The 25,743-nt window shown below is 39.3% G+C and overlaps 1 protein-coding gene across 11 annotated transcripts in view; it reads right to left on the reverse strand.

Moving 5' to 3' along the window:
* The window catches only part of LDB2 (LIM domain binding 2), a 390,737-nt gene that overhangs the window by 74,618 nt on the left and 290,376 nt on the right, over positions 1-25,743 (reverse strand). The gene's annotated exons all lie outside the window — the stretch shown is intronic.

Genomic DNA, 25,743 nt, shown 5'->3' on the forward strand with positions numbered 1-25,743 from the left:
AATTACATAAATCTTCCGACTCTGAGTACTTTTGAGCAATGTTTTAGGTACGAATGAGGATACCTGTCAAGGAAAGGTTGCATCTTGCTGTTCGATATCAATTTGAGGATAAATAAGCTAGCATGGTCTAAGCAAGCTGTGTCAGATATGATGCATACATAGGTGATTAACAGCAGTGAAGAACATAAGACCTCATAAATCTGCAGATTTAGTCCCCTACTGACTCAGCAAATCACATCATATAATCTTTTCCACAAGCTTACTAAGCTCTGTCTTAAAACCGGTCCATTTCTTCCTCCACTGCTACTACTGATTCAGACCCCATTGATCTGATGACCAGAAATGTTCTAATTTCCCACTTATATTCACTCATATCTGTTTGTTTTAGTGTCAAGTGCCACTTTTCTCCCACACTGCTGTTTCCCCCCCCGAAGAGCATGTGGACAGCAATCCAGTCTCCTCTCAACCTCATATTACTTGACTAAACAAGCCACAACCTTTTACTTTGTTTGCACAACATAAGTTTCTGTATCATTCTAATCATCCCTATAACCATTCCTCATGCTTGCTCCACTGGGATTTCATCTTTCTTAAATGAGTGTCCAGTTTTTCAAAAGCAAGCTCTCCAGTACTGCTGCAACATTAACATTTCCCTGTCTCGGCAGGAAATATTTCATTTGATACTTTCTAGGATCACATCACTTTCTTCACAGCTGTATCACATTGGTGACTCATAGTTATTCTATGACTGATTGCTACACACAGGTCTTTTGCCTCCTCTGTCGTTTTCAACTGATAAGTCTCTAGCAGAAATTCTTTTTAGCAGCCCTTAAGTGCCATCCGTACTCTTAAATTTCATCTCATTTCTATTACTTGAGTCCTCAAGGTCAGAACATTTTTCCTGTGTAATATTCTGATCATCCTTTATATTAATGATGCCTCACAATATTTTGCCACCACCAAATTCCATTCCTCTACTTCTACATTTTGTGCCAACATCATTAATTAAAATGTTAAGTAAGTCAAGTCCTCTAGATTGATCCTTGAAAAATTCTGCTGATATCTTCCTTCCAGTGTGACAGTTCTCCATTTAACATAACCTGTTGTCATCTCTTTTTTATGCAGCTCCATTCCATTCTGCAGTACCATTACTAACATCCACCTTGTTGAACTGGACTAGTAATTTCCCATGTGTGATCCTGTATCAAATGCTGAACTCCAAATAATATCAGATCTACCACATTTCCTGTATCTAGGTATCAGTGTAGTTTGGGATAATAACTTTGACAAATCTATGTTGCATTTGTTCGAATGTTCTAATATTGTGGTTGCTTAAAGCTAATTTAAAGGTCAGACAAAATGAGATGGTAGTAAATTACCTCTTAAGAAAATTGTCGTTAAAGAAATTTTATTTCAGAGCAACCCGTGAAATAAAAACAACTTATATGCAAGAAATTAACTAAAGTACTAAAAAATCAGCTATTAACCAGCAGTGATCTAAAATGGTTGTAAGAAAAAGGATAACTTATCATGTAGATTTGGTATAGAGCCTTAGAATACGTGTTGCAAGAAATAAACATTCTTATATGAATTTGTGTTTTAAACATAACTATCTTCCTATATCTATTAACAAACTAAGCATTCATGCATCTTCACAATACAGGAAAAGAAGTGGAAAAGCACAGATCTGTGAGAATATATCAGGCTTCTCATAGCAGATGGAGCATAGCAAGAAAAGCTATTATAAGTGCTAGGCAGAAAAATAAAAAATGACAAATACATGAATTTCTGCTCTTCAAACAGATAACGGATTTTCCAGGCTGGTTAGAGACTTGATTAGAGGCTGATTAGCATTGTGCTCTAGCAGGGTTATTGAGCTTGCTATTGCTAGAAAGTAAGTCAACATCGTTGGAAGATCTGTAGCAGTTAGCCTAAATTCAGTAGTTAATATGTGGCTGTGGAAAGAGTTTTGGAAGATGTTCTGCACCAGTGGACCCAGTTTTTCCTGGAGCTTTTTAGATCTTTACTGGGGAACTGTGCTCACCCAGGAGGCAACCACTATGAACTGATAACAAGGATGTTTCTGAGAGCATGTAACTAAATTAACACGCCTATCTGCAGCTGAAAGAAACGACTGACCAGACTGTAACACTGCAGCTTGCCTGAGCTTCAAACCTCGTGTTGAAAGAAACCACAAGTAGCGAATATGGCAGTATGCTTTCTAATTTGAAGGGATGCTCCGAATGAAAGACTGCCCAGCCCCAGCCCAGAGGCCAGCTGTTCCTCCTGGGATTGCCTCACTGCGTCCTGCTGCTCTCTGGAGCTCCACAGCCTCCTGTCCATCACGTGCTGGGAGTGCTCATGCCCTTCGTGACTTGATGGAGGCTGCTTACATGTCCCATCATGGCTCAGGAGGCATATATGACAGGCATGTAGCTGCCGTATGGTTGATTCCTACTCTACCTGGATCACAGGAGAACCACATCTGTAGTCAGACAACAGGACGGGGGCCACCAAACACTTCCCAAGGGGCCTCTAGAGGCTACTCCAGCCAAAAGGTTGGAAATACTGCCAAGAATATGTCAAATCTATCACCACTAGCTATGCCAGGCCCCTCCAGAATATTACATTAAGGTCAGTTCCGCAGCCTTAGCTCCAAATCACTTAAAGATCTGGGTGTAGGATGTTTAAAAGACCGTTTAAAGCTCAGGAGTGATGACCCTTTTCCTCCGGTGCAATGTCACTCTCTATCACATGAATAAAGTTAGTTTCTGCAGCAGCTTCCTTCTCTCCTCAGGTGAGACTGAGACACACGCTTCCAGGATTGAATACCAGGTTTTGAATTTATTTCCTTCACCCTGGACTTTGTTAATATAAGCCTGTAATGTAAAATGTTTCTACAATTTAAATATGATCTATTCATGACAGTGAATGGGTTCCTACATCATCACTGCACTAAATTTAATCTTGTTTCTCAGAATCATTACAGAACACTAAGAAATGCTGCTGCCACCTCAGAGATTATTTAGTTATTGAAATTAGACAAGACCTTCTGGGATACACGGTAACATGCATGAAGGCAAAGTTAGAGTTAACAGGAGGAATGGTGGGAAAAAATAACCTAACCACACATTTTTTCCAAGAAATAAAAATCAAGGAATTCATTACAGACAAGAGCAGCAAAATGGAAAAATATATGGTCTGGACAATTAATCAGATGATATTAATTAAAAGATGAAAAATATTGTTTTCTGAACAAAGCTATCAGACAGACTATCAGGCAGATTCCATTTTCCCCTACACTTTCTATATCAGGAATGAAAGTTTTAAGGTCCAATGCCAAGTACATTGGTAAGGAACAGCTCAAAAGAATGAGGAAAATTAGCCGTTTCCTAGATTACCGCAATAGCTTCTCTTCCTTCCTGTTATAATGTTATACATCAATAGCAATAAACAGTATTCATCACAGATACAGTTGAATATAAGACTAACTTTTGTTTTTCCTATGTGATGAACTAAAATATACATCATTTTCTAGAGCAGTAACTTGCATGACTGTGGGATTAAACTTCTTCTCCATACACTTTTGAGCAGTGCTCTTGCACAGAAATACAGTACTCTGAGCAGGAAAGTAAATGGGGACAGGCCCCAGTGTTTCTCGTTATGTATGGTAACAATAAAAAGAAATAAAAATAATAGAGTTCGTCACTGCATGGGTTTCTTCTATTACTACAGGAACTGCAGGTGCCAGAATAATTCCTCATTTGCTGTACAGGGAATATCACTGGAACTTGCACTATCTCTAACGCCAAAGTTGTCTTTGTAACCCATCCTGTGGGCACATGCATCCCACTGATCTCCCTCACGGGAAGTAGTATGTGTTTGCTCACTCCTTTTTAAAACTCCTTTCCAAAAGAAAAATAAAGCAAATGAGGGGGAGTGCAATCCTGTACAATCATCTTAAGTGAGGCACAGAATGAAAAAGGAATCAGTTCTGTAGCATGTTCCCTTCAGTTCCATGATTTCGTGAGAGAGTCTTCCCCTTGGCCTTTCCTCAGCGACTGGGGGGTTCCTCTTCATGGCATGTCCATACCTCCATGCCAGAGCAAGCCAATGCAGCACAAGATACCGCTGACCCGGTTCCCGATGCCGCACCTCAGTTGGCCTCAACGTACATGGCTCACGTCTGCCAGACCAGATTCTGTACCTCTATCAATTTGCAGGTGGTCCCCTTGGTGGTGTCTGGTCTCCTGGGCAGCTTCTAGGAGCAGCCCCTGATATTGCAATTAGGCACAGATGCACTATACCGGACAAAATCCTACTCTTAGATTAGCTGAAACCCATAGTAACAACTGCTTTCCTGCAGGTATAGTGCAGGAAAAGGTTTGCATGATGTACGTTAACATCCCCTCACAGTGGAGTGGATGTTGAGTTAAATAGGAGAATTCAGCTCACCAAGGTGAACTTCTGGTTAACTATTTAATTCTTTTAATAATATAGTCTTGATTTGCTATGGAAGAAGAATTACTCATGGTTTAAACATACAAATATAATGATGTCAAACAGCATAATGAATCTGTAACCGACATTTAATCATAAATATCTCACTATTGTATAAACTGTTACCTCATTATTTTATACATATGTCTAAGGGTGCTTGTCTGTGTACACCTACGCAAACATATTCCAAATATAACCACCAACAAATCTTGATTACAAAACAAAGGAAAACCTTTAAAAATCTAACAAGTATTATCACATAAATTTTAGAAAAAAATACATATAACAGGCCAACATGCCAAATAGCTGTCTTAACATTTTATATTTGGCACTCAGATGATGAGTACCTTGTACTTAATAGTTGAAGATGTCACCTAAACAGAATGCTCTTCAGATATTTTAAGCTGTGTAAAATTCAACATAACCTTTCTAACTTACAGCTTTTTTCCAAGCGATGTGACAAATGGCTATACAATTTAAATAAAATAAATAACTTGCATCTAATTTGCAGATTCATCATGCACAGAGCTCTCTGGAAAATTCTTATGCACTGCTTTTACCTTCATACATATGTGAACATGCACATTGTAACCACCACCAAAAATATTTTTATAGGGTTTTCATCCCTCCCAGAGGAGTTTAAAACTCAGAATTCAGGACTTGAGTTTTACATCTTTCCTTTGAAAAATCTAATGTTCCCTTCCATTTATTAGGTTTTAATTTAAATACTCAAAAATACATTCATTAAAAATCATATGTAGAAAAGTAGCAACATATACCTGGACATAATCTATAGGATGAATTAAAGTAAAAACTAAAGTAGAATCTACAGTCTGCATATTTTGTAAGCTTTTCAGTGTTAGACTTTTCTCTGAGAGAGAAGCAGTTCCTACTGGGATGTTATTTACTATGGCAGACATATTGTATCCAGCTGCTCCTTTTATATCCAGGGAAACAGAAAAAACAGACTGGAGATGTCTTACTATTACTTTTGCAAGCTCCTACTTTGAACGAGCTACTTATAATACAGAAAACAGCTTACTGATTCTTTAATGTGTGGACTACATAGCACAATATTTGATCTTGTATCCAAGGTATTTCTTGTAATGGAAAGTTATTCTACAACAGAGTACAAAATTAAATAAACTCTTAACAGGAAAAAATCAACATCACACAGATGCAAAGAGTAAATACCAAAAAGGAAATAAATGGATAATACCATTCCTGAGATACTTGTGAGAAACATTACCTGTGTTATTACATTAATTACAGTAGTCATATAAATCATAATTAGGTGAAAAGGTTTTTTAGAACTTTTTTTTTTTTTAAATACAGTGATGATCTCTAAGTTAAACCAGCTAAAAATCAAACTACTTCAAATGGAACAGTAAACCATATGCTGATCCATAGCAGCAAATCTTGTTTTCTAAAGCCAAAGAGTTTTAATTGTATATATTCAAAATATTCTTGGCTATCATAATTTTCCAGATATCAAAGGTAATAGTTTTAATACTACATTGTATTCTACAGCCTTAAACTCTTAATTTTATTAATCCAATACAGAATTTGACCCCGATAGAAGCTGAATATTGTCATAAGTATCCAGTGTCCATACTGACCACTTACTTGACAGTTGACCAAAATTCTTCCAAAGAAACCCAAACCCTTCCAGTTTTAATTCACAGATTGTAGCTAACATTCTTCCTGACTGAGGGTGTAAAGAATCTTGTTAAATAGCTACTGTAATCAGATAAAAATGTGGAAATACCGACACTATTTCCTCTCTTAAAATACCACTGCTGCCAGCAAAACTGCTCTCACCTGGAAAACAGCTAGAAAACCACCTGCCCTCCTGTTGCAACACAAGAAAAACAGACTACTAATTCTCAATACTCCTATGCATTTACAAGATATCAAATGATATTAAAAATGGCCAACCACTACACTAATGTACCTCCTCCTGGAGAGACTGGGGGGTTTATTTCCACTTTTCTATCACACTGAATCTCATGGAGAGTGCTACATGCTTCAGTGCTGGATACACATTAGTCCTGTGGCAATTTTCCTGAAATTACACATTAGAGAGGCTCATACAGCCCGGAGATAGATTTACGATTAACTGATATTTCTTTTTAAAATCCTGGGTTGGAGTGCCTGAATGTTGACAGAAAACAGATTTGTACCTAATGTAATGGAGGACTTATTTAAATATTTAAACTGTAGTTAGCACTGGGCTTTTCACCTGCAAACCATTCAGTAACCTAGATTTGCTCTATGAGATTATGGAATGTTCATTGGCATATCAGGTACAAAACAGAGAGGTCAAATTGTTGCGTGATGTCTTTGTCTTACCTCTCAGGGATGGTTCTTACTTCTCAGGGGGATTTGTGCATATAGCTAAATTTGAGATGCTTTTTGGGTACACTGCTCCATTTCAGTGTGTGCAAATTTATCACCTTCCCTCTTCTTTTGTTCCATAGAGAAGTGACATGGGGATAGTGCGTGTTTACAGATGTTCTCCCGGTGAAAGTTGTTTGGAGGAAAATATTCAGCTTTTCGAGCAAGTTACATGTAAGCGTATGTTACCTGTTATTAAGTACAAACCCCAACAATAGCTGTGTACAATTCTTGTTCAATTATGTGAGGTATCAGGTGTCATTCAATGGACAAGATCCAACATACAAGACGACAAGCTGAATGTGTTGGGATATTCTGGTGAAAAGCTGGTATATCAATTCAATTTCAGCTCAGGGATGATGAAGGTACTTTCTAAGGTTTTGTGCAGGGAAAAAAAGGTAGTTAGTAAGTAAATGATGGCAAGAAACTCTTCTTCAAACACCAAAACATGGTGTTAGGTACTAAAGATCCTGGCTAATATATACCAGATTCCTGCTGTCTTTGTAGTAAGATCATATGACTCCTTCAGTGTTTTGTGACTATTCTACCTTTCATGAGACTTTAAAATTAAATGTAGTTTCAAAAAGTTAAACACTCCACTGAGGGTTTACATTCTGTATACATCCAAAACAGCTGTCCTATACATTCCCTCATTAAGCATATGGGGAATGCCAATATTAAATTCAAACCAGACACATGTACTGTTTCTCTTTCAACAGTGTGAAGTTCAAAAGAATAAACATTGCCTATTGTTAATTAAACAATATATACACTTACGTTATTTAAATCCATTTTCAAAACACATGGCCTGAGTACTGAACTGCATAGCTGAGTCACACAGTAAGACAGAAGTCAGTAAAAATTACAGCCGTCCACTGCAGCTGTGGTATCCATTATGCTGGGATTTAACAGCAGACAACAATAGAAATCCCATTGCAGGCCAGAAAGCTAGGGAGAAGAATGGACTATAAATCAAGAAAGTAACATCGCTGTTGCACTTTTAAATGACATCTCTCCATTAGAGATGTCTAAGTAATGAATAGTCAAATTGTGACAATATTATAACAAAATTCTTAAAATGGATCACGGAATGTCATTGCATTTTTTAAGAATACAGCTAACATAGGAACTTCACATTCAAGTGACTTTTTGAATGAGTCTAATTTTAATGTAGAGATGCTGGGGTGGTTTTTCATTCTGGGAAGGTTACATACCTGAAACTCATCATCTTTGAGATGCACAGTGCCAATGGCTGGACCTGTGTCTTGCCACACGAAACCAGAAAGACTGGTGAGTGTATCTGCCTTGTGTGTCACATATCAGGCAGAGAAGGGAGAACAAGAATATGTCCTTTATGGGTAAAGCAAGAGAAGGTTTTCTAGTTTAGCATGAAGGGACATGCACATTCCCAAGGATATAACCTACATATAGAAACACCCCTAAAAGAAAGGTGATGCATAGACGAAAAAGTTACATGCCTGCAGTTTAACTTTACCTTAGTTGGCTATTTTTGTGAATGAGTATATGCTCACGTTAAAAACATCTGATATATTGGCACAATTTTTGCCAGCAGGAAATTAGGATTTAACCCAAGGTGCTGACTTCAATTTTAAACCCCATAAGAGACAGCAGTTGTTCACTTGGCCCAGCCAGAGAGGTACTTAAAATTTTAGGGGCCTAATCTGACTCTTTGGTTCCCCCAAATCTGTTGGAGATTCTTCCATTCCCATCCCACAAACAAATTTGACCTTTAAGTGAAAAAAGCCAGCAGCCTCCTGAAGTTTCTCCTTGCCCCCTTACTTCATGTTATCGTGAGGTCTATTCCCAGTGGCTTTACTTGCAGGCAACCTTCTGCCCACACCCAAGGAGACTCTTGAAATTCTAATATTATCATTTTTCATTTCAGAAAACACCTTTTGGACTTGAGGTGGCAGCAGTGGTTCCAGAAGGCAGATCAATTTTTTTAATGCATCAAAATATACATTGAAAGTCACTACTGTTAGGTTTTGATGACTTTCCTTGTTTTAAAGTTCTAACCCATTTTTTTCTAGAAATCCAGTTCTTGAAATTGGGGGGGGTATTTGCATCATCATAAATCTTACAGCTAGAAAGCAATTGTGATGAATTTATAGCTGCAGTTACTATGAGGCTGAAAATTTCTAAAAAATGCCAAAGAATATAAAGAGTTAAAAACAATATAAAAGTTTAAATTAATATAAAATATCAAGCAAAGTAAAACAAAATCAGAAATCACAGATTTGAAACATAAAGTATTCCCTAGAAAACGCTGCAGAAGTTCTGTGTCTGAAATTATTTCAACATCGAAAAATAATTCAGAGACATTTGATACCAGCTCTCTTCAGTGCAGTCTGGGATTGCAACAGCTTTGGTCACAATTTTCATAGTATATGTAGGATCCTTGCAGTTCTCAAATTAATATCTTTAGGGATATTTCAAAATATCACTTGCAGATTGGAGGAATTCAGAAAGAAAACTGGATTTCCTGTGGTGTCTTGGTGTTTGGGCTCTAGTCAAACTCCCAGTGAAACCCATGGGGTTAGCAAGCACTGGTTGTCAGTCTTGCATCACAGGTCTTCACAACTGGGACTTTTCAACCGTTTGTATGGGCTGTTCAGCACAGTGAGTATAGTCACTGGGAAAAAGAAAACTACAAATAGTTAAGTAGTTGAATGGAAGTCAGTCTTCCCTGCCAAATCTTTGGGGTCTGTGTCAGGTCCTTAAAATTACGTTCATGTCATATGTCTGAGTCCACAAGGTCTCAGCCTGTCCTCTCCTCAGAGTAATCACAGCTGGGTTGTGCCTGAAACATCCAGTGAAAACTCAAGCACTGCAAGATGGAGTGGCCATCAAACAAACCAAAGCTTTCCGTTCAGCTGACCTGCTGCCTGGGCAAGGTTTCAGTCTTGAAGGACTACGCCATTGGGGAAAGCAGATCCCCAACGACACAGTCCTTCACACACGTGCTCAGTGAAATAGTATTTCTCTGGACCTATTTCCATGGTATCTCCCAACACCAGCTCTGATGATTAATTCTGCCTGCAGGTTGCAATTTCTTCTCTGCAATTTCTGTTATTTACCTCCTGTCCTATCCTAACTTTTTTGTGTTGTTTTATTGTGAGTAGTGGCTCTGTTTCACATGACTGAGCACAGCCACATGAGACAGGACCTGCCAGCACATTTTCTCACCTTTTTAAGGGTGGCCTAGCCAGTGTAATTGATTCAATTGCTATCTGAGTCAGCTAGCAATTGCCTGGCTGAACAGGATATATGAGTGAGAGACCATAATTATTTTTTAATTTTCAAAAAATCAATTATTTGTTTTCTTGTAAAAATATTTTGAGTTGTCCTAGATTTTTTGTTGTCATCTGACCACTGTCAGAAACATGTAGGAAATATCTACATGCTAAGAAAATTACTTCAATTGAGAAAGGGAGATATAAACATTTCTCTTTGAAATAGACTTCACAGCTTAAAGACCTGCTGTTAGTCATTATTTTTATGTAATTCTCCACCCTCTTGTTTCCCTTTTCAAAAACCTTAATATGATTTCAGCATGACTGCGAAACCTTAAAAATTGCATTTTTGTTTTTATAGAACAAAAACTTTTCCCAATACTCACCTATTTCCATTTATCTGAAAATGCATTGTATGGAGCATTCTGAGTCACTATGAACTGTGGCATAATAAAGCTCTTCTAAATTTCTTTCGAAAAGTGGCTGGAAGTTGTAACTTTCTGAAAGTAAGTTCGCTATTGTATTCTGTGTAACTTCAGCACCAAATCCCAGGCTCAGTTGCCCATCCATGCACAGATTTGAGTTTCTCTTTAACTTAATGGTCAAGAGAGTTCAAACAGATCAGAGTCCTGGTCACAAAACAGACTTTCAGAGTATCTCTTTGTGGAAGGCTCTTTAATCAAGCTGAGCTAAGTCAACAAAGGCTCCAAACCAGCCTGCTGAACATCTGCACCTCAGCACAACAGCAACTGGGGCTCCCACCCCACCCTTGCCAGTAGAGGATGCATGCACCCAGGTGTCGAAATACTCCCTAAACAAGCAAAATGTAAAATCTGGTTTTAAATATATCTTCCCGTCCTCCTCCAGGAGAAGAAAAAAAAAAAAAAAAAAAAGAAAAGACTATAAACCACAACAACTTACTTTTGGAAAAAAACAGGAGTTACATGTTGTCTTTTTTTCAATATAATACAACTGTTCTACGCAAAGAAAGCATGAAAATGTAGAATGCTAGGGTTTGTAATTTAATTGCCAGTATGTGTGCAGCCATATTTTAAAATATTCTGGATTTTCAGGCAAGTAAATTCATAATGTGAATACTGCATTAATATTGTAGAATATGATCCTGCAAAAGAGTTATGCATGTATTAAACTTTACATATACAATGAGCCCCATTGAATTCAGGAGCTGGCTTGAAAGAGTACTGCAAATGATACAGTTCCAAAAATAATGAACTGCATTATTCATTACATATATAAGAAAATAGCACAGTATATACATATGTATGCCTGCGTACATTTTTAATACAGACGAGAGCTCTGGTTAAGTTTGCTTAATATTTTTTAATATAATACATTGGTTTCAGTTGCTTACGTCTTTGCCAAGCTGTAATTATTTAGCTGAAATTTTCCAGGCTAGATGTTTGCCTCAGCCTCAGATGAAATTTAATTTTTTAACTTTCAACAAAAGCAGTTTCAGTCTTTCCAAAACAAAAAAGAATGTTAGGGAAACATGTTATTTGCCTGTGTTAAAAAACAAACAAACAAAAAAAAACCCCACAAAGTCAAAACCTTTTTCTTTACTGGGAAGCTCAAATGCCTTGATGCATTGAAGTAAGAATAGGAAGTATGGTAGGATGAAGACAAAGGGTAAAACGCAAAGGTTTCCCTAGTATCCAGGATATGGTTGTTACTGTGATTGATTGAAAATCCATTTCTCAAAAATATGTACTTTTCACACAACAAAATCCATCAGAAGCTGTTAGATCGGTCACCTCAGTCACTAAATGTTCTGTCTGTACTGACCATGCTCTCCCTTTTGGATCTGGCTGCTAAAGCACATCTCTTAGAGATGGAGTTTTCTGTGGCTGCCAGCTGCATGGTTCAAGAAATGGAGACTTATTCTGTGCAGCAAGATTCCAACAATTCTCAAGACAGTGTTTGTTTGGTTTTAAATTGTAGAAGAGGGGATTTTTTTTTTTTTTAATTCAAGGGTATTTCAATAATATCAAGGTTGCTGACTCAGAAATAACATAAATCTCACAGTAGGAAATGAAATTTTACATCTAAAACTGTCAGTCATGGAGGGCTAGACTGAGATGGCCAATGTTAAGTGTCTAGTGCCACCTGAGACCCTGTAGGGTATCTATTTGAGACATCCCCATGGGGCTGGCACAAATGCCACAGACCTTGGGAAGACCGGAGGCCAGGGCGGGCAACGTGAGGGTGCTTTGCATGGATGGCTCTGGCCACCCACGCTCTGTAACTGAAAGCAACACACAGCATCACAGCTCTTCACAACACATGAACTAGAAAAGATGAAGAGAAGGGTTTGATTGGAAGGGTTCAGACCTCATTTCATGAGAAGAGATTAAATAAGAGCTAATGTTTTCAGTACAGAGAAGTGAAGCCTGAAGGTGTTGTACCATGGCAGCTTAAACTGATGTAATTCACAGCTACCATATGCCTGCCCCTTTTTCTATATATCTATATTTCCCTTTCTGTCTTTCTATTCCAGCCACATGGTCCCTCCCTCTCCTTTGCACCACCACTAGCGCATGTGCAGTCAGGTGGCAAGTGAGTTTAGGGAGCTGCTAAAATAACCAGGCAGGAAAATAACCCAGCATTTAAAGTAATTAAGCTTCCACGGACCTGCACTTTGAAAGATGTGATGTAAATGAAATTGGGGGGGGAAACATGGGAGAAGTAAAAGAACTATTTAATCTAAAAGAGAATATTGATGTGACAAAAAAATAGCTCTAAGCAATCATGGAGAAATGTGATCTAGAAATTACAAAAGAGTTTCTAGGCATTACCACCTTGCATTCTAAAATAACTTTCCAGCAGCGGTAATGAGAAAACAATCCTAAATAATGGACCTTGACCAATTTAATAAAGGGCTTATATGACGTGGTGTCCTGTGGTACCACACCACTGGACTTACTGCATTTCTCTGTTATACCCCTTTAATGCTGTCATTCAAAACCAAACTCGCTGTTCACAAAAGCAGCGTGCAAGGATGAGCACCAGCATGATCTGTCAATGCCCTCTAGAGCATGCGAGAACCTGTACGGGCTCAGTATAATGTGTACCTTAGTCTGCTACCAGGTGTGGTTGGAGCAGTTGTCTGTAGACAGCTTGTAACTCACCATATGAGGCTCTTGTGCTGAGAAAGTCGCAGGTTACCGAGCGTGTCGTATTTACACCCTCCTTGCACTTACCACTCGAGTGCTGCACATCTACTGCTAATGATGCAGGAGGACCCTTTCAGCACCACATCAGAAACTCAAAAGTTAGAAAACAACCATGTTACTGTTGCTTTTTCAACCCTAAATTGAGGTCTTGTCTTTGTGTGCAACTTTTAATTACATGAGCTCCATTTATTTTTTTACAGGCTTGTAAAAGGATCATTTAAAAACATTCTGCTAATATACTACATACGTCCTGACTTACATGCGAGGTGAAAGTAGTTACTACCTATGAAACTCGTTCCAATGCGTTTCTCAGGCTGACACGAAGGTAACTCTCTACTCCACTTCCCCATTTCACTGCATGCTATAGTTCATGCATTCCCTTAGGACACAATTTTTATTTTTAGAGAAGCCTCTATTTGCTGACTGTTGTGAAAGGAACACTCAGGAGATGCGATTAGCAGTCACTTGTTTCAGTAAACATTGAATGTAACATATGCCTCTCAAGTAATGTGTATCCAAACATACAATTTACAAATAATTAACATCATGTTAATTAGTCACATTAATTTATGCCACTTTGTGGAATTATTTCCTCAGAGTCTTTAGGAATGCTGCCAGCAGTTTGAGCCAAAGAGTGTGAAAATTTGCTTGAAGTAACTGTTGTGACTGGCTGTGACACACAGCTTGAACAACAAGCGACTAGGGGCCATAAAGACTGATTGAAGATCAGGAAGCCGTCGAGGTGGATTGCTGCTGACACCGCACGGCGCGGGCAGCAGCCAGGGAGCGCTCCCCGGGCAGGGCTCACGCGCAGGCGCACGCTTCCTCGCGTCCTGCCCCACGCCTCTCCCGAAAAACCACGTGCAGGAGGTGATCGGCAATATCCTGACAAATTCTTGTAATTACTGCGGGTTATTTCAGATGATGAGTCTTAGAAAAAAAGCTGTTGAAACCAAACATAACTTCAGAACTGATAAATGCCAAAATTAAGCTTTAACTTCTCAAAAACAAAAGAGAAGCCATTTGGAATATTGGCACAATCTCAAAAAAATCAGGCACGGCTATTCTTAAATGTGTGAGGATGGAGCTACTAAACACAGCTGTACATTTCAGTAGTACAATATGAAATGTGCCTTGTATAGAAGAAGAAAAAGAGTTGCCATCTAAGAATTGAGATGGTGAGGCCAAACACAGTAAGAAACAAAAGAAGCTATCTGCAGTCACTTATGTTTTGCAATCAATAGCTTTGCTTTCATAAGTAATGATATATTAAAACCATATAACATTTGTATTGGGATTGCAACTGTTCAATTTTTAGGAAAAACAAAATTACTCCAGATAAGTAACTGACTGGGCAAGGAATAGCATCACCAATTTCTCTTAATGCACCTGAATTCCCAATTATGAGGATATTAGAAACACCTCAGCTTGCACTATACATTCATTACTTTTCTACAGAAAAAAAAACAGACTGAAAAAGCAGCTCAAATGATAAATACACACAGCATTCTAGGAAGGCCACACTACGACTGATAACCAGACACCCAGAGAGGCAGGCAGGTATACAGATGATAATGCAAAAACCAACAGGCCCTGAGAAATGTATTAAGAATCTTTTTTTTTTAATCCTTCTTCCTGTGCCAAGAACCATGAGCCATGATGTTAATACAAACTGACTTATGCAGCCTCCAAAAAAACTACACTGTTGGCCCAGACTTGGGGTTTTGGTGCAGGGAAAATCCCCACTGGTGCCTGTCTTGCCTTACCGCACCACGAGGACCTTTGCTCTCCCTCAAACAGACGCAATACTTCAGTGAATGACTTTAACTAGTTGCTGGGAAATACAGATTTTCTGCTGCTGCTGTTTGTAAAACTCTTCGGAAGCGACTGCTGGGACTTTAAACGTGTATGATGATGAATGGGATGGGCCTAATCTGTTGCCCACTGAAATCACTGGACAAATTCTACTTGTCAATGATCCACAGTTCAGTTTGCACAATGTACTTCTGCACAGTACTTGTATATATGAGCATATTAGCAAACCGCTGCCTCTGCTTCTTAACAAGCTCTAGGAAGAGCTACAGATAAAAGTACCATATACAGTGCACGTTAAATGCCATCTGAGACAGAGATGACACATAAAGGTTTGAAGCTCTCTATCACCTTTTATACACTTGTCCCACATACAGCTATAGACAAAGGTATCAAGATGCATACCACTGCACGTAGTCTAAGATTATTTTCCCCAGTCCATCAAAGATGCTTTCCCAGAAATATTGGAATCATTGTAGGTTATCAAGCATAGCCAGTTGAGCTAGCTGCAGAAATAAACAAGTAAGTAAACAAATACCATATAATATGCATTATATATAATTTTATGTGTATATATATGTGTGTGTATGTATGTATATGTATATGAAACCCACTATATTCCAAGTATTACAACTTGTTTTGGGGGATGCTTATCTGGCTCATTTTGTCTTTTATTGTCTTTATCCTATAAAAATAATTAACCAGACTCTTGTAGAACAGTGTCTAAACAGGTGAAAAGTACCCAGTGAAGCGCAGGATGCCACTGAGAATTTGAAAGCAGGGTATCTTTCACAGGGTTTAGGTACACTCTGCCCTTCGAAGTGACTGGGAAGGAAACAATACGACTCTTTACAGTCTAAAAGATCACTTGGTACAAGCAACCATTCTCACTGCATACCCATTCTAAACTTATTTTAAATGGTAGGAGAGGTACCCCATCTCTTCTTGGAGCTGATGATGAAACATCTATTACTGCTCAGATATTTCTGGAAGTATCTGTTACAGAATAAAAGTATGTATTTCTAGGTAGGCTTTTCAAGGAGTAACTTTAATGACTTGGTTCAGCTTCTCTAAGGTTGTCAACATCCTTACGTTCAACATCCTCTAAAATAAGGACATTGAAAATATTTATATTTACGGAGGCCTGGATTCTGTGCATGTGCTCTCTGTATTTGCAGGGTTGTGGTAGCTTGCTCTGTTGAGTCTCATTCTTTGACAATTAAATAAGATTTTCTCCTTGTCATTTGTAAAGCTGCTTCTGAGCTTTTTGCTAGAGCAGCCGGTCTCGCTGAAAAGACCCCACAGTACATTCAGGCATATCTAGACAGATGGCATCCTATTATATTCAATAGAAACACTTCAGTTCTACCTGGTATCGTACCATCCCTCAACCCCCTTCAATGTGGCTGTTGTGCCCACCTGTTGTCTCTCATGTTCTTTCGAGTGTAAGTTCTTTTACAGTCCTTTTTTACATATAATTCATTACATGTGCATATACAGCAGCTACACAAACAGAACCTAAGTACTAACTGGCCACAAAACAGACCGTATTAGAAACATGTGCCATTAATTAATAAAAATCAATGGCAGTTATGCTGGAGACATTGTAAGAGGGAAGAGTCTAATGCAGGAGACAGTAAATTAGTTTCCAGTTTGGGTTGAAACATCATTTTCTAAATTAGTTTGAGTTTAATTTATAATTTATATGCTCTGTGGCCAAAAGGGACGGCTCTGATCATCTAGTCTGACCTCGTCTATACACAGGACAGAATTTTTCTGAGACGCAACTCTTTTAAGAGTTATCTCATTTCATTTTAGTCTCCAGCTGATGAGTCTGCCACCTTCCCTGGTGAGCTGTTCCCATGCTAAATTACCTTAATACAAGGAAAATCTGTCTCCTTCAAGGCTGAGTTTGTCTAAGTCCAAATTTTACCCACTGGACCCTTATGTGCTTTTGTTTGCGACATTTAAGCTTCCATGAAGCCTGTCTTCCACGGGTAATTTTCCATGTCCAGTCCTAAAGTTATGTCTCAATCATCAAGTGATTCAGTTCTTTCTGCTCCTTGGCTAATTCCTTTAAGACTTCTAATTGTATGTTTTCTGGGCCTTTTTCTTCTACAGCATTTAATCGTAGCAGATACTGTTTCACATTTTCTTTCACTGCAGATGCTAAACTTCTCATTTCATCCACCATATCATCTCCTACTTCTCTTCAAACATTGAACAGAATAATTAATTGAACATTTCTGACTTTTCTGTATTATTTGATTTTACATTCTGCATATTGCAACGGACCTAGTCTTGGATTAAGGTGATTTTTTTTCCTAATATCCTTTAAAATCTTTCTTACTATTTTAATTCTATTTCTACTTATACCTCATTGATTTCTTTAGCTTCTCTTATCCATTGCATGCATTTTTAACCTGTAATTTAAATTCACTGCTTCTACTTTCACATTTTCCCATTATTTCTGTATTTACTTGTATTTACTTTTCAAAGATGATTCTACATGTCTTCTATCAGGGACTTTTCAGAACTTTTTTCACATTTTTACAGTCATGGCTTTTGGATCAACCAGTACAATCTCTTTCAACAATACCAAAGATTTACAATTCCAATTTTAAAGATAATATTGCCATCATTTATGCCAGAAGAGATTTCAGCTTTGGTAAAAAGGTGGGGTTTTTTAAAGTATTAAATGTAGACATTATTAGCTGGTGCCATAATTTCTATTCGCAGATATAACAAGTTCATGATCACTAGTTGCATATGCAACAAATGCTTTTTAGACAATCAGTTAATTCCTGGTTCATCAGAACCCCCTGTACTGAGCAGTATTTCCTGTGCTAATGAACCAGCATCTTTGCTTTAGGAATTCAAAGGTAACTGATTCTGGTTACAACCAAATTCTCCATCATGCAGTAACTGGGAAATCTTTATGTTCACTAGGATTTATGTGCTTAATGGGGAAAGCCTTTTCTTAAGAGTGTATCAGGTTTAACAGTGAGTGCCTTGGAGAGAAAGAAAGAATATGGGATTTCATTTCTGTCACCTATATACACTGAAAAATGATGAGCCATGTGCCTCTTCAGAGACTTGAAGGGCTTTTGGCTCATGTTAAGGTGAATCACTGAGATAAGGATGAATGTATTATTTGGTCATTTCCTAAAACCATGTAAGATCATTCCCTGAGGTACAGTTCTGTGACTTTTCCCAACCCCTTATTTACTTATTTTTTAATCCAACACAACTGTTTTATTTAACCACTTCTCGGCAGAAAGCACTGTAGGTCCCATGTGACATTCTCCCATAACATTTAGTCTAAACCTTCTCTTTTCCACTGCTGGCTGAAGTTCTCATCCAGACCATGATAATCACTTCTCTCACTTTCAAACAACTGGACTTGCCCTTTCAAGCAATGGTGGTCAGTCCATACCCACTCAATTACAAGGTTTTTGCAAAGTCTCCCAGAAGCCGGTTCCTGCTTTGTCAGGGATCCCTTTATGGTTCTGCTGTGGCAAAGAACTGTGGTAATGAATTTTGGGGCAAAGCCACAACATCTCTCAACACTTTGATGATCTAACAAACATCTAATGATCTCAACATCTAAGAACAAAAAATATAATCTTGGAGAGAATAGCATGCCTGCTTCCTGGTGCATACAGCTAAATGTGGTTCTTAATGCTTACATATGGAAACAGAAGAGAAGATAGTCTTTAAATTCTTATGTAAGCAAAGGCCTAAGTAAAGCCAGACACATGCAAAGAATTCTTATGAAAAAGGACTCAAAACTCTGGCCATAGACAGCTGAATGGAGTCATGAATTCTCTCACGGGTGGGGGTTTTCATTGGTGATGTGGTAGTATCTCCATCTATCACAGAAACAGGCAGATGCATGCAAAAACCACAGTTACACAAATGAGTTTAATTTACACAGCCGATCCTCAGAACTGTATGTTTGCATGTGAGATATGTGTTATTTGCTTGATAGTCAATCACAACGAGATGTGTTATTTGCTTGATAGTCAATCACAACAAAACATGTAAGTCCCTATTACATAGATTAAAAATACAATATTTAAAAGCCTCTTCAGTGTCTTGATGTAAATGCTTTACAGTTCATACTGATGAATAACTAACTATATTAAAGTCCACACTGAATTTGTCCAGAGCACAGATTTGTTGTAGACATTGTATATTTATTAACTTCTGGGAAAGGTTATAGTCTAGAAATAGAAGATATTTCTAAGTGTTCCTAGGATGCTTGTGTGTCATGCATGTTTGTCTGGAATTTTTGTTTTGTTCCATTTCTGACAGTTTTTTGAAGAATGAAAATTGGGTCCCATTTCTTTATAACACTAATAGACTCTCAGCAAATCTGCATGTCAGAGTGAGAATGGATTCCATAAAGGAGAGGAGTAACAACAAAAAATTCATCCTTTTAACATGGGATCGTGTGCCTCTGGGGCCAGTGTACATCTACAGTTTGGAAAAAGCCAAAACTCACTTTAGATCTTAGGCTGTCAATTTTTCTTTGTACAAACTTACAGGCAAGCATAAATTGCAGAAAATCATTTATAATAAAACCACAGGCAGTGGCCTCTAGCATAACGAAGTGGGCAAGGGAGATCAGCAGTGACCAAGGCAAGCAGAAACATATGGCCACATTCTGGCCCACTAATGTGGGACCACACAACCTGGAATCCAAGGGGTTTTTATAATAAATGTCAATGCAGAATTGAAAAGATACTTTAAATGGCATTTATGCTATGTGTTCATGTCTTCATACTGTTTTATCTCTATATGAAAATATATAGTGAAGGGAGTGAAGACAACAAGGGTTTAAAGGAAACTTGGGGTTTTTAGCTTTTTGTTTTGCTTTGAAAGCCTCCATAGACATATGTTTTTGCTTAGAACAAACAGAGGTGAATAAATCAGTTGATCAGCATTCCCCTAGAGCTGCCTGTATTAACTTTCTTGGCATGATCTCATCACTTAAGTCAATATGACTTAAGAGTTTCTCTAACAGTTTATTTGCCTCTAATTCTATACTGTTCCTGAATCTAAACTTCAGTCTACTGAGCAGAAAAATGGAAAGTTTGTAGGAATGGAGAGCCCAGAGATTTGCTGTCATAAGAAGCAGAAGTTCCCCTTGCAGACCTGAATTAGTGAGGTGCTTTTCTTCAGACATAAAAAGTTCTCCATATGGTCAACTTTGTGTTTAGGAGTAAATCAGGATTCTGGAAGGTAAGTAATCTTTGTACCTTTACCACGGACCTCCAGATTATTAAATCCAATACATTTACCTCTCTTCTCTCCAGACTTTGCTGCATATCGCTTGGCTGCAAAAGCCAGACAGTCTATTTGAAAAAGTATATTGTGGGGAAATGCCACGTGGATGTATTTGGAGACACTGGCTCTTTTTCTTACCACTTGTGAACACATTCAGGGAACAAGTAGATGCAAATCACCAATTTGTTCATTCAGATGTTTACTTATCGGCTTATTTTCCTAAGTGACTACATACTTACAGCCAATAATGAGGCCTTCGTTTGCACCTAACAAAGGCGCGTTTGGAAATGAACAGATGTAGGATGCAATTTGGCAGCCGCTGCCTGTCCCCAGTAGCGGGTTGTACAACCAGACAAGAGAGAAAGGAAGAAGAAACATGCTAGCACTCTAATCCCTGCATCATCCAATTGAGGGGGCTGGGGGCACCCACATAAGTGGATCGGCTTTTGCGGAGACACAGGAGCGTGGCGTGGCTGGAAAGCGGCAGGGTCGTGCTGTGCAGCGCTGCCAGGGGTGGGTGTTGTGGCAGGCGGCGGTGCCAGCGGTACTGGCGGCCGGGGGAGTGCTGAGCTCCGGCGAAGCCCCGTGGAGGGAGGCTGTGTCCCACGGGCCGTGCCCGCCCGTGGGCACGCTGCGCCGGGAGCTGGAGCCAGGCGATGCAGAGCCACGCAGCACCCTCCCCGGCGGTGCCCGAACTGCCACGGAAGGGCCTACAGTCAGCTCGGGAAACACGACTGAATGAGCCGGGGGGACTTCGCACAAGAAAAGACTTTCTGCGTCAGTGAACAGATTCTTTTCCCCCAGAACCACCCCTGGCAAAGGCTGAGCTTTCTCCCAGGTCTGCCTCAGTCTGCTGCTAACTAAGCACGAGCAGGTAGCAGCACAGCCCGGCGTGCAGTCTCCAAGGGGCCCTGCCTTCCCACAAAAACTGGCCATCAGCAAAACAAACATCAACCAATTTTTTTTGCTCTAAATCAGCAATCTCTGCTGAGACGCCTACTGAAAAGAAACATTTGCAGTGAAGCGCTACAGCAGCGGGAGCTCACCGGGCCCCCTCAGCCGCAGCAGCGCACGGTCCTGCCTGGGACCTTCCCTCCCGGCAGTCCCAGCAAGCTTCGCTGAGAGGGTTGGCATTCATACAGCTGAAAAGTACCAGAAACCCTAATAAAACACACATTTTAGCATTCATTCAAAGAAGCTAACTGCTTGATTCTCTCTCTTTGATCAACACTGAATTTTCATAAAACAGCAGAATATTTCTCAGATCTACACACAGAATTTGATTTAGTTTTCTAGGCACACACCTTTATCTTCTCATATAAATAAAAGCGCTTCTAGGTCGGGGGTTTTTGGGGGGAGGGGGTGGTGGTGGTGGTGGTTTTTTTTTTCCTGTTTGACTTATTTTCCTCCTGTTCTCTTCTTCTAATTCACATGTTGCTCCTGGACAAGCCAGTCTTCTTACAAGAAATAAATCTCATGTCCTGACCACTGGGGACCCTGGAAATCTTGTAAAAAAATTTGAGGGTAAGGTGCTAGTTTTGCCCAGTTTGCCAAAATCTAATTTGGGTTGTCACATTATGTCTTTGTAACCTTCCCTTGTAATTTCAGCTGGATAGAGCTGCACACTATTACCATCCTTTGTGTAAGAGCGGCTTCCTGCGCCAGCATTTCTGGTGCAAGCAAATCCAACCCTTTATAGGTTGGGTCATACCTTCAAGTTTTCTTTTTGTTCCAGTGAATTATTTCTGAGGCAGAATGTCCATTGACATCAACAACAGTGTTACCAAAGTAGTGAACAAAAACTGAACAAGAACAGTAAGATCACACTTCAGCGAAGTAATCATCCACGGGCTTAAATTTAAGCATCTCTCTGTTGAACTGGTGTGCTGATCCAGAATTCATAAAATGTGAATACGTGAAAGTATATTATTGTCCTATTTTGTCTCGTCAACTTATACCTCATATATAAGAAATAAACCTACTAAAACATAAGTAATAATAATAATAGAATACGTAAGACTCTAAGCTAAAGTAAAATAGAATAGAGGCATGGTCTCCTGATATTCTAGCTAGCTCAAAAAGCAACCTGTCCAGGGCAGAGTATTTGATCTCCTGGGGAAGAATTAAGAATAGCTTTGAGTTTTGTACAGGCATTTGTAAAGAAGGATTACACATAGTTAATGATTTTAACTTTTTTTATTCCTGGGCAAATTCCCCATTTCCCACCAACCAACCCCACAGCATTCATCTCCTTCAGTGGTTCTTTATTCCAGTTTTAACAGAAACAAGATATAAATTCAGGACCAATGCTCTTTTTGGTATTTAGTCTACTTAGCTACAAATACAGAACTGTTTGGTAAAAGACTGTTACAAGTTGCTCCATGGTGCATTTTTTGGGAGAGCAGCTGCACTTTGGAGGAGGCTTTCATGAGCTACTTGCCCTAATTAGGCTTTAATCTATAAATCCCATTATGTAGATCAGTTTGCGTTACTGTAGTTGCATTTAGAATTACTCTTCACATTGTACTGGAATAAGCACAGGACAGACAAATATTTTCAGATTGCTACGCAAAGTTTTAAGGCTTGCATTTTCCAGAGTAAATTGCACAGGAGTCACATAGCTACAAAACCACGCAGAGATTTGCCAACACTCTGCTTAGCGTCAAGCTGATCTCGCATCTTTCAGCTGAAATTTTTTACATTTTTTTTTTAATACCTACTTTGTTAGTACTCCATATAGCCAGCAAGACACATTACTTCAATTTTAAGTGCTTAGAACACATTACATTTGGAACTTTTTTTTTAGGTCAAAATAAACTGCATGGAGTAGATGGGTCCTCAACGAATCAGGAAAACAAAAATAAAAATGGATACAGCCCCTCAACAGCTTGTTGGACTAGATCTGTTGCTGAAACAAAAAGCACACAGCTCCTCTGCCCATCTCTTAAATATTTCCAAACACTTCACGCTAACAGTTTACAGTGGGTATTTTATACAATTCCTACAGACTCTGAAACGCAAGTCTTGTTGAAAGCACTGATGAAAGCAACCTCCACTTAATACTGTGTGGTGGTAATTGTGCAGGAACGCAGGCACAGTGCAGAAGCAGGGTTTGCACGAGGTGTCAGTGCCACCTCCTCATGATTACTGTGGAATTAGTAGTCAAGGATTAGCAGTCATTTTTACTCCTTTTCACCTACATCTGCTTTCAGTCTGTAACCAAGTGAAGATGTCTGATTTTCAGCTTCACCCACAACACTGAGTTCTTTCTACAGAGAAAATGTTAAAGAGTGTTTCAGCTCAGTTTATACGCAGATGAGTCACTACATACATTCGTGCTGGAGAGAGTTGTGCTGTAACTTCACCTGTAACAGGCAGTAATGGGCACTTGGGATAATGCTTCGCATCATGGGAGTCAGACAAAAGAGCTGCAGTTTGTACAGCAGTTGCTCCTACCTGCCGCCTTCTAGCTGGGCAGCACAGACCACTTCTGCAATCACAATCTGAGGGGTAATGAGTGACAAAAAAGATGATAGCTCCTACAGGTGTCAGATCCACCTATATTAACTTTTCATACAGCATACCCTGAGTGTATTTTCCCATAAATCACGTTTAAACTTCACAGGCAGCACCAGCATCTGGGCAGGAAACCTGGAAGGGAACCTAAAGGTGGCACAAAAGAGACTGCAAATTCAGCAGAGACTGCTCCTCCCCAGGAGCCTGGACTGCAGGCCTGTTTTCCTCCTGCAGTGCTTTGGACCATCAAGCTGCTGGACATAATTTTGCAGGAAATGTAAAAGTCAAGGCTTCTTGAAAGGCCTGTGCCACTCCGTAGAGATCAGGAACTCTTATACATGGATTTTTCCATGGGACGGTGATGCTACTGCTTTCACTGAACCACTCCTAAAGTTTCTGTGTCAAGAGAGACCTTCTTTCCCCAGCTGTGCTGGTTCCTGCGTTGTGCTGCTTTTCTGGGCACATTTAAACAGCTGTCACAGCTTGCTCACGAGCTGGCCACTGTGATCCAGTTTTTATTCTACAAAAATAAAAAATCCTACCTATTCTCCAATAATGGCCCAAATCACTTCAGTAGCACTAATGCAATCTGTAGTGTTTCAGATCATTACTCTGAAAACAGCAATTGTGTTCTGTTTTATAAGTGTCATCTATATAACAGTTTAAGTTTGTAAATCACCTCTGGATCCTTTGTGATGAAAGGTGCTATATAAACTCAAGCTATTATCATTCCTACATTTCACTGCTCCATAAATGAGAAAGATACTACAGCAGCTCCACTCCAGCAATATGTTTGCGATCACATAACCCTTCCTCCCCAATATTTCATTTTTACTGGAATTAGTGATTAACATGAACATCACACCTTTTCCTATATCCCACCCCTCTGTGGGGTTTGGGTTTTATGCCTGGCAACATTGCACTGCCTTTCTGTAAATCGTTTCATTGGAATCAGAGAAGAGCAATTAAATTGGCTATTAGGATGCAAAGTGTGCAGGTCAGTGCAGTGTCTGCCAGGCAAACCTGCCTTAAAAAAAACAGCCCTGAGTCCCACCCGTTTCTGAAAGATTCAGGAGATGATGGAAAAGCACTTCATGCACAAGCTGCAGCAAAGATCTCCTTTACAAACAATGGGATTATTTCCATTATAATTGCTTTGTATGGGCAAAAGTTAAGGCAAACAATTGCTGATTGCTATAGAAGGTTTAAAACAGGAGGCAGTTGGTGTCCTAGTCTTCATTCTCCCCTGCTTCCCCCACAACTTTTCTTTTTTGCTTCAGCAGGTTTTCTCTCACCAGGGCCCCACTGAGCAGATCCCATTTGGACAGTTTGCTATTTCCCCTCCTCCTTTTTGAAGTGTCGCAGCAATCCAAGGGAGCCAATAGCTGAAACAGAGAATGACAAATAATGCAAGAAAAAATGGCCAGGTAAAAGTCATTTGACAGCATCCAGTTGATATTTCTCGGCAGCAAGGGGGAATGAGGTGCACCAGGCACATTCTGCTGAAATTTCTGTCACCAATGTAAATTAAGCAACGTGGCAAAAGCGATCAGAGGGTTAAAAGAATCTTGTCTTTGCCCTTGTTTGCCTCATTTCTTGTTTCTCTCTTAAACTGCACCACTGGGATGAACCACAAGACTTCACTTCTCCTTATTAAAAAAGCAAAAACTGCTTATGCAGCAACTGCAGCAGGGCTCTGTTGTTAGCAGATAGTAAGGACGTATGGAGATGAGCTACAAACGGTATCCATATCAGCGGAGACACTTATGGGGAAAAAATTG

This window comes from Aquila chrysaetos, chromosome 1 (assembly GCF_900496995.4).
Source record: "Aquila chrysaetos chrysaetos chromosome 1, bAquChr1.4, whole genome shotgun sequence".
Classification (NCBI taxonomy): domain Eukaryota; kingdom Metazoa; phylum Chordata; class Aves; order Accipitriformes; family Accipitridae; genus Aquila; species Aquila chrysaetos.